Below are 16,898 nucleotides of genomic sequence, written 5' to 3'. Positions count from 1 at the left end.
CCTCCTCTGCACTCCCTCCAGGGCCAAAATATCCTTGCGCAGGTGCGGCGCCCAAAACTGCACACAGTATTCCAGCTGCGGCCTCACCAATGCCCTATACAGCTGCAACAAGACCTCCCTACTTTTATATTCAATCCCCCTCGCTATGAAGGCCAGCATCCCATTCGCCTTCCTGACCACCTGCTGCACCTGCAAGCTGGGTTTTTGCGACTCATGCACAAGGACCCCGAGGTCCCTCTGCACCGTCGCCTGCTGCAGTTTTTCGCCACGTAAGTAATAGTCCTTCCTACCATTCTTCCTACCAAAGTGGACCACCTCGCACTTGCCAACATTAAATTCCATTTGCCATTTCCTGGCCCATTCGCCCAGCCTATCTAGATCCTTCTGCAGACTCTCCACACCCTCCGCACAATTTGCCGTTCCCCCAATCTTGGTGTCATCAGCAAATTTCGACACCCTGCACTCGGTTCCCTCCTCCAGATCATCTATATAAATGGTAAATAGCTGAGGCCCCAGCACCGACCCCTGGGGCACCCCACTAGTCACCAACCGCCAATCCGAATAGCACCCATTGACCCCCACTCTCTGCCTCCTATTTGACAACCAATCCTCTATCCACGCTAACACCCTACCCCCAACTCCATGTCCCCTCACCTTCTGCAATAACCTCTTGTGAGGTACCTTGTCAAACGCCTTCTGAAAATCCAGAAAGACCACATCCACCGGCTCTCCTCTATCCACTGCCCTAGACACATCCTCATAGAACTCCAGTAAATTTGTCAGACACGACTTCCCTTTAATGAAACCGTGTTGCGTCCGCCCTATCAAGCAATTCCCTTCAAGATGCCTCGCAATTTCCTCCTTAATGACGGATTCTAACATTTTACCTACAACAGACGTTAAACTAACCGGCCTATAATTCCCCGCCTTTTGCCTGGCACCCTTCTTAAACAACGGCGTAACATTAGCCGTTTTCCAATCATCCGGCACTTCCCCGGAATCCAGCGACGTCTGGAAAATAACCACCAAGGCATCCACTATAACCTCCGCCATTTCTTTCAGAACCCTCGGATGCATTCCATCCGGTCCTGGGGACTTTTCCACAATCAGCCCCTCCAGTCTGTCGAGCACCACCTCTCTAGTAACAGTAATGTCATTAAGACCCTCCATTCCTACCACCTTTCCATCTCTAACACCCGGCAAATTATTCACGTCCTCCTCCGTGAAGACAGAAACAAAAAAGTTATTCAAGACCTTAGCCATATCCCCATCCCCTACCACTAGCTCCCCTTTCTCATCCTCTAAAGGACCAACGTTCACCCTAGCCAGCCTCTTCCTTTTTATATATTTATAAAAACTCTTGCTATCCTTTTTTATATTAAGCGCTAGCCCAGCCTCATAGCTTCTCCTACCCTCCTTTATCAACTTCTTTGTCAATCTTTGTTGACATTTAAACCTTTCCCAATCCTCTTCTCGCCCACTGCTCTTAGCTACTCTAAATTCCTCCGCTTTTAATTTAATACTTTCCTTCACCTCCTTCGTTATCCACGGCTTATTACCTCTCTTCCTACTGTCCTTTTTAACCATCGGAATAAATTTCTGCTGAGCACCAAGAAAGATCTCCTTAAAGATCCTCCACTGCTCCTCAGCAGACCTACCTTCCAACGCACTCCCCCAGTTCACATTTGCCAATTCTTCTCTCATCCTACCATACTCCCCTCTATTCAAACAAAGGACGCGTGTCTGGGAACCCACTTTCTCCTCCTCCATCTGCACCAGAAACTCCACCATACAATGATCACTCTCTCCAAGAGGAACCTTCACCGCAAGGTCCCTAATTCTACCCGCCTCATTACATAGCACCAGACCAATCCCAAGACTTTTTATTCTTATGTGAGAAATAAAAGAACGAGCAGCATGAGGTTAGGGTCTGACAAGGATAGTAGTAGGAACTTGTGCATGGAGTCAGAAGAGATAGGAGAGGCAATGAATGAATATTTTTCTTGAGTGTTCACTAAAGAGACGGCCATGTTTTTGAGGATGTGTGTGTGATACGAGCTGATAGGATGGAGGAGGTAGATGTTCTGAGGGAAGATGTATTAACAATTTTGAAAAACCTGAGGGTCGATAAATCCCCTGGGCCAGATGGGATGAATCCTAGGATACTCAGGGAGGCAAGGGATGAGATTACAGAGCCTTTGGCTTTGATCTTTGGGTCCTCACTGTCCACAGCGATAGCCAGAGGACTGGAGAGTGGCGCATGTTGTTCCTCTGTCCAATAAAGAAAATAGAAATGACCCTTGTAATTATAGGCCAGTTAGTCTTACTTTGGTGGTTGGTAAGTTAATGGAAAAAGCCCTGAGGGATAGGATTTATGACCATTTGGAAAGATGCAGTTTAATCCAGGATAGTCAGTACAGATTTGTGAAGAGTAAGTCTTGCCTCACAAGTTTGATTGAATTCTTTAAAGAGGTAACTAAGTGTGTAGATGAAGGTAAAGCAGTTGATGTCTTATATATAGGTTCCCCATGGTAGGCTCATGAAGAAAATGAGGCGGTGTAGGATAGAGGGAAATTTGGCCGATTGGATAAGTAACTGGTTATCTCATAGAAGACAGAGGGTAGTAGAAAATTTTCAGACTGGAGACCAGTTACCAGTGGTGTACCACAGGGATCAGTGCTGGGTCATCTGCTATTTGTGATTTTTATCAATGACTTGGAGGAGGGGACTGAAGCATGGGTCAGTAAATTTGCTGATGACACCAAGATTGGTGGAGTATTGGATGAGTTGGAGCTCTTGTAGGCTGCAAGGAGACATTGATAAGATGCACAGCTGGACCGAAAAGTTGACAGATGGCACTTAATCCTGATAAGTGCGAGGTGATCAATTTTGGTAGGACAAACTTGAATGCTGAATACAGGGTCAACGGCAGGGTTCTGACGAATGTGGAGGAACAGAGAGATCTTGGGGTTCATATCCACAGACCTTTGAAAGTTCCCACTCAAGTGGATAGAGCTGTGAAGAAGGCCTATAGTGTGTTAGAGTTTATTAACAGGGCGTTTTGAGTTTAACAGCCGTGGGGTTATGCTGCAACTGTATAGGACGTTGGTGAGACCACATTTGGAATACTGTGTTCCGTTCTGGTCACCTCACTATGAGGAGGATGTGGAAGCATTGGAGAGAGTGCAGAGGAGATTTACCAGGATGATGCCTGGTTTGGAGGGCAAGTCTTGAGGAAAGGTTGAGGGAGCTGGAGCTTTTCTCATTAAAGTAGAGGATGAGAGGCAACTTAATAGAGGCTTAAGATGATGAGGGGGATTGATAGAGCAGACATGCAGAGACTATTTCCTCAGGTGGATGTAGCTGTTACTAGGGAGCATAACTATAAGGTTCATGGTGGGAGATATAGGAGGGATGTCTGAGGCAGATTCTTTATGCAGAGAGTGGTTAGGGTGTGGAATGGACTGCCTGCTGTGATAGTGGAGTCGGACACTTCAGGAACTTTCAAGTGGTTATTGGATAGGCATATGGAGCACACCAGAATGATAGGGAGTGGGATAGCTTGATATTGGTTTCGGACAAAGCGTGGCACAACATCGAGGGCTGAAGGGCTTGTACTGTACTGTACTATGTTCTATGACTATGACTCTATGTAGCCAAGGCCCAGAGACACAAGTTCAAATTCAACCACAGAACACAGAACATTACAGCACAGTACAGGCCCTTCAGCCCTCGATGCTGTGCTGACCAGTGGAACCAATCTAATGACCCTCTAACCTAATCTATTCCAATGTTATTCATATGCCTATCCACTGACCATTTGAACGCCCTTAAAGTTGGCGAGTCCACAACTGCTGCAGGCAGGGCATTCCACGCCCTTACTACCCTCTGAGTAAAGAGCCTACCTCTGACATGCGTCCTATAATTACCACCCCTTAACTTAAAGCTATGACCCCTTGTGTTAGCCATCACCATCCGAGGAAAAAGGCTCTCACTGTCCACCCTATCCAATCCTTTGATCATCTTGTATGCCTCAATTAGGTCACCTCGTAACCTTCTTCTCTCCAATAAAAATAACCTCAAGTCCCTCAGCCTTTCCTCACAAGACCCTCCCACCATACCAGCCAACATCCTGGTAAACCTCCTCTGCACCCTTTCCAATGCTTCCACATCTTTCTTATAATGCAGCGTCCAGAACTGTACGCAATACTCCAAGTGCGGCCACACCAGAGTTTTGTACAGTTGTAACATTACCTCTCGGCTCCGAAATTCAATCCCTCTACCAATAAAAGCTAACACATCGTACGCCTTCTTAACAACTTTATCAACCTGGGTGCCAACTTTCAGGGAGCCATGCACATGTACACCGAGATCTCTCTGCTCGTCAACACTACTAAGAGTCCTTCCATTAGCCCTATATTCTGTACTCCTGTTACTCTTACCAAAGTGAATCACCTCACACTTTTCTGTATTAAACTCCATTTGCCACCTCTGAACCCAGCTCTGCAGCTTATCTATGTCCCTCTGCAAACTGTAACATCCATCCTCACTGTCTACAACTCCTCCGACTTGGGTGTCGTCAGCAAATTTACTGACCAATCCTTCTACACCCTCATCTAGGTAATTTATAAAAATGACAAACAGCAGTGGCCCCAAAACAGATCCCTGAGGTACACCACGTGTAACTGAACTCCAGGTTGAATATTTCCCATCAACCACCACCCTCTGTCTTCTATCAGCTAGCCAATTCCTGATCCAAACTGCTAAATCACCCTCAATCCCATGCATCTGCATTTTCTGCCACGGGGAACCTTATCAAATGCTTTGCTAAAATCCATATACACCACGTCAACTGCCTTACCCTTATCCACCTCTTTGGTCACCTTTTCAAAAAACTCGATAAGGTTTGTGAGGCACGACCTACCCTTCACAAAACTGTGTTGACTATCCCTAATCAATTTATTTCTCGCTAGATTATAAATCCTCTTATAATTCTTTCCAAAACTTTGCCCACAACAGAAGTAAGGCTCACCGGTCTATAATTCCCAGGACGGTCTCTACTCCCCTTCTTGAACAAGGGGACAACATTTGCTATCCTCCAGTCTTCCAGCACTATACCTGTAGCCAATGACGACATAAAGATCAAAGCCAAAGGCTCTGTAATCTCCTCCCTAGCCTCCCAGAGAATCCTAGGGTAAATCCCATCCAGCCCAGGTGACTTATCTATTTTCATACTTTCAAGAATTGCTATCATGGCAGCTGGCAGAATTGAAATTCAAATAATAATTCAAGAATAAAATACTAGGCTCAGTAATGATGAAATCATGAAAATATCAGGTTGTAATAGAATTTTATTTGGTCCACTAATGCTTCCAGGAAATCAATGTTGTTACCTGGTTTGGCCATTGCAGTGGACTTTTAACTGCTCTCTGAAACGGCCCATAAGCCAATCAGTTGAATCAAACTGCTATGGTAAAGCTGAAGAATAAGACATCACAAACTAACCAGCATCGATCTAGACACCGGAAACGATGAGGTTTAGCCAGCTCAGTCAATCCTGCAAAGTCCTCCTCATTGTGATCTGGGCAGATTACCCAAATTGAAACATATGAAAAAATTTTGAAGTGTGTGAACAAGGTAGATGCTAAGAAAGCATCTCAGACTAAGGAGTCAGACATTTAAAATAGGATTAAGAAAAATGGCTATACTCTATGTTTGTGAACCTTTAGAATTCTGTTCTTCAGAGTTGATAACACGCAGTCGTTAAGCATATTTAAGACAAAGCTCAATTGGTTTTTGGATTCTCAACAGATTCTTTGAGAACATTACACGTGCAGTGGACAATGGGGAACCTGTGGATGTGGTGTATCTGGATTTCCAGAAGGCATTTGACAAGTCTATGACTCTAGGTGCCACACCAAAGACTGCTACATGAGATAAAGGTGGACAGGGTTATGGGTAATGTATTCGCGTGGATAGAGGATTGGTTAACTAACAGAAAGTAAAGGGTGGGGATAAATTGGTGATTTTCTGGTTGGCGGTCAGTGTTGGAGCTGCAATTGTTTATGACTTACATAGATGATTTGGAGTTGGGAACCAAGTGTAGTGTGTCAAAATTTGCAGATGACACTAAGATGACACAAAGTGTACAGAGGATGCTGAAAGTCTGCAAAGGGATATAGATAATCTGAGTGAGTGGGTGAGGGTCTGGCAGATGGAGTATAATGTTGGTAAATGTGAGGTCATCCATTTTGGTAGGAATAATAGCAAAATGGACTATTATTTAAATGGTAAAAAATTGCAGCATGCAGCTGTGCAAAGGGATCAGGGTGTTCTTGTGCAGGAATCACAAGGAGTTGGTTTGCAGGTTCAGCAGGTAATTAAGACAACAAATAGAATTTTGCCCTTCATTGCTACAGGGATGGAGTTTAAAAACAGCGAGGTTATGCTGCAGCTGTATAAGGTGCTGGTGAGGCCACACCTGGAGTACGGTGTACAGTTTTGGTCTTACTTGAGAAAGGATATACTAGCACTGGAGGGGTGCAAAGGAGATCCACTAATTTGATTCCAGAGTTGAGAGGGTTGGCATATGAGGACAGACTGAGTAGACTGGGGCTATGCTCATTGGAATGCAGAAGAATGAGGGGAGATCTTATAGAAACATACAAGATTATGAAGGGAATAGATAAGATAGAAGCAGGAAAGTTGCTTCCACTGATAGGTGAAGCTAAAACTAGGGGACATGGCCTCAAAATAAGGGGGAGCAGATTTAAGACTGAGTTGAGGAGGAACTTCTTCATACAAGGGGTTGTGAATCTGTGGAATTCTCTGCCCAGTGAAGCAGTTGAGGCTACCTCATTGAACGTTTTTAACGCAAGGATAGATACATTTTTGAACAGTAAAGGAATTTACGGGCGGGTCCGTGGAGCTGAGTCCACGAAAAGTTCAGCCATGATCTTACTGAATGGTGGAGCAGGCTTGAGGGGCCAGATGGCCTAATCCTGCTCCCAGTTCTTATGGATATTAAGAGAAATATATACAGAGCAGGAAGGCAGAGCCAACACAGAAATCAACCATAACCTCGTTGAATAGCAGAACAGTCTCAACGGTCCGAGCTCTTAAGCTCTCCGATTCCAGTTCCGAGCTCTTAAGCTCTCCTGGAACTGCACTTGAATCATCTCCTCATTAAGATCAGCCACTTAGTTAATTAAATTTTTACCTGAACAAATCCATTTTCATCCCATTGAAATTAAACCTCCACCAATTTAAGAATTTTTAATTCAGGCTCTCCTTGAGCTCTTTCCACAATTAATCTAAATTTATGATACAATGATGAGCAGAAAAAAAAGGACTCAGAGGAAGTCAGCAACTCCAAGGAGAGGTGAAAGGGGAACCCAGCAGCAGTCAGCAGCAACTATCTACTCATTTGGAGTATTGTGCGCAGTTCTGGTCGCCTCACTATAGGAAAGATGTAGAAGCTATTGAAAGGGTGCAGAGGAGATTTACAAGGATGTTCCCTGGACTGGGAGGCATGCCTTATGAAGTTAGGTTGAGGGAGCTGGGACTCTTTTCCCTGGAGAGACGAAGGTTGAGAGGCGACCTGATAGAAGTTTACAAAATGTTGAGAGGAATAGATAGGGTGGACTCTCAGAGGCTATTTCCCCGGTTTGAAATGGTCGCTACGAGAGGACACAGATTTAAGGTGCGGGGAGGGAGGTTCAGAAGTGATAGAACATAGAACATAGAACATTACAGCGCAGAACAGGCCCTTCGGCCCACGATGTTGCGCCGACCAGTTACAAAAACAATGACCCACTAGCCTATACCAATCCCTTTTCGTCCATAAACCTATCCAGAGATCTCTTAAACGTCCCCAAACTAGACGCATTTACAACTGATGTTAGGGGTAAGTTTTTCACTCAGAGGGTGGTGAGTGAATGGAATCGGCTGCCGTCAGTGGTGGTGGAGGCGAACTCGCTGGGGTCTTTTAAAAGACTTCTGGATGAGTATATGGGGTTTAATGAGATTGAGGGTTATAGATAGGTCTGTAGGTTGGTAGGTGATGTGGTCGGCGCAACTTGTGGGCCGAAGGGCCTGTTTGTGCTGTAGTGTTCTATGTTCTATGTCCAATCAATTGGCTCCAGAGTGGAGCAGCCACACTGAGAAATGTGGCATCACAGAAATATGACATCACAAAAATGATTGGTTATGTAGATGAGCAAGGATGGGAACCAACAATGAGGGCTCTTCAGTGTTTAGGGAGGACAGATTGAAAGGAAAAGCTGGTGGAGTTACATTGTTTACCAACGATGATATTGACAATAGAGGAAAGATATTAGAATAGAGGATGTGGAATTTGTATGGATTAAGAAACCACAAGGGGCAAAAACATTGGTGGGGGTGGTATACAGACAAACTGTAGTGGTAATGTTGGAAAAAGCATGAGACAGGAAATCATAGATGCCCGTGTTAAAGGAACATCGGTGTTTATGGGCAACTTCAATCTGCACATAGATTGGGGGAGTCAAATTAGTCACAGTACAATAGAGGAAGAATTTCTGGAGTTGGAATGTCTTGAAGTTGTACAAGGCATTGGTAAGGCTACACTTGGAAAACCGTGCGCAATTCTGGTCACCCTATTATAGAAAGGATATTATTAAACTAGAAAGAGTGCAGAAAAGATTTACTGGGATGCTACTGGGAACTGATGGATTGAGTTATAAAGAGAGATTGGATAGACTGGGACTTTCTGGAGCATAGGAGGCTAAGAGGTGATCTTATAGAAGTCTATAAAATAATGAGGGGCACAGATCAGATAGATAGTCATTATCTTTTCCCAAAGGTAGGGGAGTCTCAAACTAGAGAGCTAGTGGCTTTTGCAGCTGGGTTGACCTGTTGGGACGTTAGCCTGGTGTTGTGAGGCTTCTTACATCAAACACAGCCAGGATACAAAGATTATGTGTTTGTAGATGGAATTTTATTCCATATCTATGTCCACATCAATCATTCCCAAGGCAGGTACAACACTGTGTAGCACAGTCAAGCTCTTTCAACACTGCCTCTCTCAAACACTCACAGGACAGGAACAATACCGGGTTAGGTACAGAGTAATGGTCCCTCTGCACTGTACCCATCAAACACTCACAGGATAAGATGCAGGATGTGGTTAGAGTAAAGCTCCATCTACACTGTCCCCATCAAACACTCCCAGGACAGATACAGCACAGGTTTAGATACTGACAAATATTCCCTCTACACTGTCCCCATCAAACACGCCAGGGACAGCTTCAGCATGCTGTTAGATCCAGGGTAAAGTTCACTCTGCATTGTCCAATAACACTCCCTGGACAGATGCAGCACGTGGTTAGATACAGAGTAAAGCGCCCTCTACACTGCCCCCCATCAAACATTTCCAGCATGTCATGTTGCAGCTTTATAGAATCTAACTAGGGGCCACACTTGGAATATAGTGTTCAATTCTGGTTGCCACACTATCAGAAGGATGTGGAGGCTTTGGTGAGGGTACAGAAAATATTTACCAGGATGTTGCCTGGTATGGAGGGCATTAGCTATGGAGAGGGGTTGGAGAAACTTGGTTTGTTCTCACTGGAACGATGGAAGTTGAGGAGTGACCTGATAGAAGTCTACAAGATTATGAGAGGCATGGACAGAGTGGATAATCAGAAGCTTTTTCCCAGGATGGAAGAGGCAATTACTAGGGGGCACAGGTTTAAGGTGTGAGGGGCAAGGTTTAAAAGGAAATATACGAGGCAGATTTTTTACACAGGTGCCTTGAACTCATTGCCAGGGAGGTAGTGGAAGCACATACGGCAGTGACTTTCAGCGGGTATCTTGACAAATACATGACTAGGATGGGAATAGAGGGAAATAGTCTCTGGAAGAGTCAGGGGTTTTAGTCAAGTCAGGCAACATGGTTGCTGCAGGCTTGGAGGACCGAAGGGCTTGTTCCTGTACTGTAATTTTGTTCTTTAAGGTGAGAGGGGAGTGATACAAAAGTGTCCAGAGGGACAATTTTTTTTTAAGAGGGTGGTGAGTGTCTGGAATAAACTGCCAGAGGTAATAGTAGAGGCAGATACAATTTTATCTTTTAAAAAGCATTTAGATGGTTACATAGGTATGATGGGTGTAGTGGGATATGGACCAAATGCGGGCAATTGGGATTAGCTTAGGCGTTTTAAAAAAAAAGGGCGGCATGGACAAGTTGGGCCGAAGGGCCTGTTTCCATGCTGCAAAGCTCTATGACAATGTATACGGAATGGTTTTCTGGAGCAATACACTGAGGAAACAAGAGAGCAGGTCATCTTGGACTGGCTGTTGCGCAACAATAAATAATTAGCTGGCAATCTAGTTATGACAGAATCTTTGGGGACAAGTGACCATAATATGGTAGAATTCTTTGTTGAGGTAGATAATGATGTAGTTGATTCTGAGACCAGGGTCCTGAATCTCAATAAAGATAACTATGATGGTACGAGGCATGAATTGGCCATGATGAACTGAAGGGAAAGACGGTGGACAAGTAGTGGCAGGCATTTAAAGAGCGAAGACGCGAAGGTTGGTGGTGTTGTGGATAGTCTGGAGGGATGTCAGAAGTTGCAGCGTGACATAGATAGGATGCAAGACTGGGCGGAGAAGTGGCAGATGGACTTCATCACGGATAAATGTGTAGTGGTCCATTTTGGCAGGTCCAATGGGATGACGGAGTACATTATCAAGGGTAGGAGTCTTAGCAGTGTAGAGGAGCAGAAGGACCTTGGAGTCCAGTTCCATAGGACTCTTAAATCGGCCTCGCAGGTGGAGGATGTGGTCAAGGCGGCGTATGGTGTACTGGCCTTCTTTAATCAAGGGATTGAGTTTAGGAGTCGGGAGGTAATGCTGCAACTTTATAAGAACCTTGTCAGACATCACTTGGAGTGTTGTGCGCAGTTCTGGTCGCCTCACTACAGGAAGGATGTGGAAGCTATTGAAAGGGTGCAGAGGAGATTTACAAGGATATTGCCTGGATTGGGAGGCATGCCTTATGAAGATAGGTTGAGGGAGCTAGGCCTCTTCTCCCTGGAGAGACGAAGATTGAGAGGCGACCTGATAGAGGTGTATAAAATGTTGAGAAATATTGATAGGGTGGATTCTCAGAGGCTATTTCCCAGGGTTGAAATGATCACTATGAGAGGACACAGGTTTAAGGTGCTGGGGAGCAGGTACAGGGGAGATGTTAGGGGTAAGTTTTTCACTCAGAGGGTGGTGAGTGAGTGGAATCGGCTGCCGTTGGTGGTGGTAGAGGCAAACTCGCTGGGATCTTTTAGGAGACTTCTAGATAAGTGCATGGGATTTAATTGGATTGAGAGTTATCGATAGGCCTGGTAGGTATGGATATGATCGGCGCAACTTGTGGGCTGAAGGGCCTGTTTGTGCTGTAGTGTTCTGTGTTCTATGTAACAAGTAGTTGAACTCTAGAAGTTGTTTATTCCTGTCTGGCGCAAGAGTGGCAATGGAACATAAGAACATAAGAAATAGGAGCAGGAGTAGGCCATCTAGCCCTTCGAGCCTGCCCTGCCATTCAATAAGATCATGGCTGATCTGTCATGGCTCAGTTCCACTTTCCCGCCCTCTCCCCATAACCCTTAATCCCCTCTCTTATCAAAAACCCATCAACCCGCGTCTTAAAAATATTTAGCGAGGCAGCCTCCACCACTTCAACGGGCAGAGAATTCCAGAGATTCACCACCCTTTGAGTGAAGAAGTTCCTCCTCAACTCCGTTCTAAACCGCACCCCCCCCCCCCCCCTTATCTTGAGGCTGTGCCCCCTAGTCCTACTGTCTTTTTTGAGCGGGAAGTGTCTCTCCACCTCTATCCTATCCATCCCATTCATCATCTTATACGTCTCAATGAGATCTCCCCTCATTCTTCTAAACTCTAATGAGTACAAGCCCAGTTTATTCAGCCTCTCCTCATAGCTCAACCCCCTCAACTCCGGAATTGTGGCCAAACTGTGTTTTACAAGGGAAGTTAGAGATCGCATCTGATTCAAGGAACAAGCAAACCAATTGGCAAGAAAAAACATTAGGCCTGAGAATTGGGAGCAGTTTAAAATTCAGCAAAGGAGGACCAAGGGATTGATTAAGAAGGGGAAATACAGTATGAAAGTAAGCTAGCATGGAACCTAAAAACTGACTGCAAAATTTTTGTATAGATAAGTAGAAAGATTGACAAAAACAAATCTAAGTCCCTTACAGGCAGAAACGGGAGCATTCATAACGGGGAACATAGAAATGGCTGAGGAATTAAATGTGTACTCTGTTTCAACTTCCACAAAGGAAGACATGAATAATGTGACAGATGTGCTGAGAGAAACACGTTTTAGTGAGGAGCTGAAGGAAATCAGCATTAGTAGAGAAATGGTTTTGGGAAAATTGATTAAAGGTGGATAAATCTCCAGGTCCTAATCATCTTCATCCCAGAGTACTGAGGGAAGTGGCCCTGGAAATAGTAGATCCATGGGTGATTATTTCCCAAAATTCTTTAGACTCTGGAATAGTTCCTACAGATCAGAGTGTAGCTAATGTAAGCCCACTATTCAAATAGGAAGGTAGAGAAAACAGGGAACTATAAACCAGTGAGCCTAATGTTGGTACTGGAGAAGTTGCTACAGTCTATTATCAAGGATTTAATAACTCGGCATCTGGAAGGCAGTGGTATAATCAGAAAGTCAGCATAGATTTACAAAAGGGAAATCATGCTTGAAGAAACTATTAGAATTTTTTGAGGATGTTGAGGAGTAGAGTTGACTGAGGAAAACCAGTGGATGTGATTTATTTAGGCTTTCGGAAGGCTTTTGACAAGAGCTCGCATAACAGATCACGATATAAAGCTAAAGCACATGGGATTGCAGGTAATGTCCTGAGATAGATAGAGAGCCAGTTAGCAAATAGGGAGAAGAGTGTTGGCATAAATGGGTCTTTTTCTGATTGGCAAGCAATGACTTGTGGGGTTCCACAGGGATCTGTGCTAGGGCCCCAACTGTTCACATAATATATTAATGATTTGATGTATTACCTCCAAATTTGCAGATGATATAAAGTTGGGTGGGAGAATGAGCTGTGAGGAGGATGAAGAGATGCTTCAGCATGATCTTGACAGGCTGAGTGTGTGGCCATATGCATGGCAGATGCAGTGAGAGATTATCCACTTTGGTAGCAATAATAGGAAGACACATTATTACTTGAATGGGTGTAAATCAAGAGAGATGGATACTCAATGAGACCTTGGAGTCCTCTTGCATCAGTCGCTGAAAATAAGCACGAGGGTACAGGAGGCAATAAAGATGGCAAATGGTATGTTGACCTTCATAGCGCGAGGATTTGAGTATAGGGATAGGGATATTTTGCTGTAATTATATAGAGCATTGGTGAGATCACATCTGGAATACTGTGTGCAGTTTTGATATCCTTATCTAAGGAAGGACGTCCTTGCCATACAGTACAGTAAAGGATTACCAGGCTGATTCATGGAATGGCAGGTCTGTCACATGAGGAGAGACCAAGTCAGTTAGGATTATACTTAGTGGAATTGAGCCAAGTGAGAAGGGTCGCATCGAAACTTATAAAATTCTAAGAGGGTTGAACTGGGTAGATTCAGAATGTACCCAGTGGTGGGGGAGTCCAGAACTAGGGGTCATAGCATGAGGATGAGGGATAAACCTTTTAGAACTGAGATGAGGAGAAATTTCTTCATCCAGGGGGTGGTGAATGTGTAGAACAAAAAGATCTAGGTTACATGTTCAAAGGTCCTTGAAAGTGAAGTCACAGGTGGACAGATTGGTGAAGGTCGCATTCAGCATGCTTGGTTTCATCAGTCAGAACACCGAATACAGGATCTGGGACATCTTGTTGAAATTGTACAAGATACTGGTAAGGCCACACTTGGTGTGAAGTTCCGCTCACCCTATTATAGAAAACATATTAAACTAGAAAGAGCGCAGAAAAGATTTACTAAGATGCTACCAGGACTTGATGGTTTGAGTTATAAGGAGAGGCTGGATAGACTGGGACTTTTTCCTCTGGAACGTAGGAGGCTGAGGGGTGACCTTATAGAGGTCTATAAAATAATGAGGGGCGTAGATACCCAAAGGTGGGGGGGTCTAAAACGAGAGGGCATAGGTTTAAGGTGAGACTGTGGAGATGCAAAAGTGTTCAGAGGCGCAATTTTGCTTTTTAAAAAGCATTTAGATGGGTACAATGGGTATAGAGGGATTTGGGCCAAATGCGGGCACAATTGGGATTAGTTTAGGGGTTTAAAAAAAAAGGGCAGCATGGACAAGTTGGGCCAAAGGGCCTATTTCCATGAGGTATACCTCTATGATTCTAATGCAGTATCACAGAATGTAATTGAGGCCAAAACGTTTGATTTTCAAGAAGAAATTTCACATCCCTCTTGGGGCTCAAAGAATCAAGGGATATGGGATGGGTGGGTGGGGTGTCCAGGATACTGAATTTGATGATCAGCCATTATCAAAATGAATGGCAGAGCAGGCTCAAAGGGCCGAAAGGCCTTCTTCTGCTTTTAGCTTCAATGTTTCTATTAACACATTAGGGGATAGAACATAGAACAGTATAGCACAGTACAGGCTCTTTGACCCTTGATGTTGTGTCGAGCTATGTCAAAACCCAAGGTCAAGCTATCCCACTCCCTATAATTCTGGTGTGCTCCATGTGCCTATCCAACAAGTGCTTGAAAGTTCCTAAAGTGTCCGACTCCACTATCACAGCACGCAGTGTATTCCACACCCCAACTACTCTCTGCATAAAGAATCTACCTCGGACATCCCTCCTACATCTTCCACCATGAACCTTACGGTTATGCCGCCCTAATAACAGCTACATCCACCCGAGGAAATAGTCTCTGAACGCCCACTCTATCTATCCCCCTCATCATCTTATAAACCTCTATTAAGTCGCCTCTCATCCTCCTCCGCTCTTGAGAAAAGCCCCTAGCTCCCTCAACCTTTCCTCATAAGACCTACCCTCCAAACCAGTCAGCATCCTGGTAAATCTCCTCTGAACTCTCTCCAATGCTTCCACATCCTTCTTATAGTGAGGTGACCAGAACTGCACACAATATTCCAAATATGGTCTCACCAACGTCCCGTGTAGTTGCAGCATAATCCCACGGCTCTTAAATTCAACCCACGTCAATAAACACTAACACACAATGAGCCTGCTTCACGGCTCTATCCACTTCAGTGGGCAAGAGTTACTCAGTTAATGGTAGGGCGTTGGGGAGAGTTACAGAACAAAGAGATCTAGGGGTACATTGAACCATACAAAATTACAGCTCAGGAACAGGCCTTTTGACCCTTCTGGTCTGTGCCGAACCATTTTTTGCCTAGTCCCACTGACCTGCACTTGGACCATATCCCTCCACACACACCTCATTCATGAACCCGTCCAAGTTTTTCTTAAATGTTAAAAGTGACCCCGTATTTACCATTTTATCTGGCAGCTCATTCCACACTCTGCATGAAGCAGCGCGCCCCCCCCCCCCCCCCCCCCAATATTCCCTTTAAACTTTTCTCCTTTCACCCTTAACCCATCCCCTCTGGTTTTTTTCTCCCCTAGCCTCAGTGGAAAAAGCCTGCTTGCATTCACTCTATCTATACCCATCAAAATCTTATATACCTCTATCAAATATTCCCTCATTCTTCTACACTCCAGGGAATAAAGTCCTAACCTATTCAATCTCTCTGTAACTCAGCTTCTCAAGTCCCGGCAACATCCTCGTGAACCTTCTCTGCACTCTTTCAACCTTATTTACATCCTTCCTGTAACTAGGTGACAAAAACTGTACACAGTACTCTAAATTCGGCCTCACCGATGCCTTATATAACCTTACCATAACACTCCAACTTTTATACTCGATACTCCGATTTATAAAGGCCAATGTACCAAAAGCACTCTTTACGACCCTATCCACCGGTGACATCACTTTTATGGAATTCTGTACCTGTATTCCCAGATCCCTCTGTTCAACTGCACTCTTCAGAGTCCTACCATTTACCCTGTACGTTCTACTTTGGTTTGTCCTTCCAAAGTGCAATACCTCACATTTGTCTGCGTTAAATTCCATTTGCCATTTTTCAGCCCCTTTTTTAACATGTTCATAGCTCCTTGAAAGTGGAATCACAGATGGACAGAGCGGTGAAGGCGGCATTTGACGTGCTTGGTTTCATCCGTCAGAACACTGAATACATAAGAACATAAGAAATAGGAGCAGGAGTAGGCCATCTAGCCCTTCGAGCCTGCCCCACCATTCAATAAGATCATGGCTGATCTGAAGTGAATCTCTGGAATTGTGTGCCTGTTGAAGTGGTGGAGGCTACCTCGCTAAATATATTTACGTAACAGGTAGATAGATTTCTGTTAGACAAGGGAATTAAGGGTTACGGGGAGAAAGCGGGAAAGTGGAACTGATCCACTTCAGATCAGTCAAGATCTTATTGAGTAGCAGGGCAGGCTCGAAGGGCTAGATGGCCTACTTCTGCTCCTGCTTATGTTCTTAGTTCCACTTTCACGCTTTCTCCCCATAACCCTTAATTCCCTTGTCTATCAAAAACCTATCTACCCGTGACTTAAATATATTTAGCGAGGTAGCCTCCACCACTTCAACAGGTAGAGAATTCCAAAGATTCACCACCCTTTGAGTGAAAAAGTTCCTCCTCAACTCTGATCTAAACTGCACCCCCCCCCCCCCCATCTTGAGCTATGCCCTCTAGTCCAGGAGTTGGAACGTCTTGTTGAAGTTGTACAAGACATGGTAAGGCTATACTTGGAATACTGTGTGCAATTCTGCTCACCCTATTACAGGCAAGATATTACTAAACT

General features: G+C 44.6%; 1 protein-coding gene across 5 annotated transcripts in view; it reads right to left on the bottom strand.

Moving 5' to 3' along the window:
• nipblb (NIPBL cohesin loading factor b) overlaps positions 1–16,898 on the bottom strand; it is a 600,450-nt gene that overhangs the window by 392,131 nt on the left and 191,421 nt on the right. The gene's annotated exons all lie outside the window — the stretch shown is intronic.

Source organism: Carcharhinus amblyrhynchos, chromosome 5 (genome assembly GCF_965287045.1).
Source record: "Carcharhinus amblyrhynchos chromosome 5, sCarAmb.v2.hapA, whole genome shotgun sequence".
Classification (NCBI taxonomy): domain Eukaryota; kingdom Metazoa; phylum Chordata; class Chondrichthyes; order Carcharhiniformes; family Carcharhinidae; genus Carcharhinus; species Carcharhinus amblyrhynchos.
The sequence above is the reverse complement of the archived record's forward strand: the minus strand, read 5'-3'. Positions and strand labels throughout refer to the sequence as shown.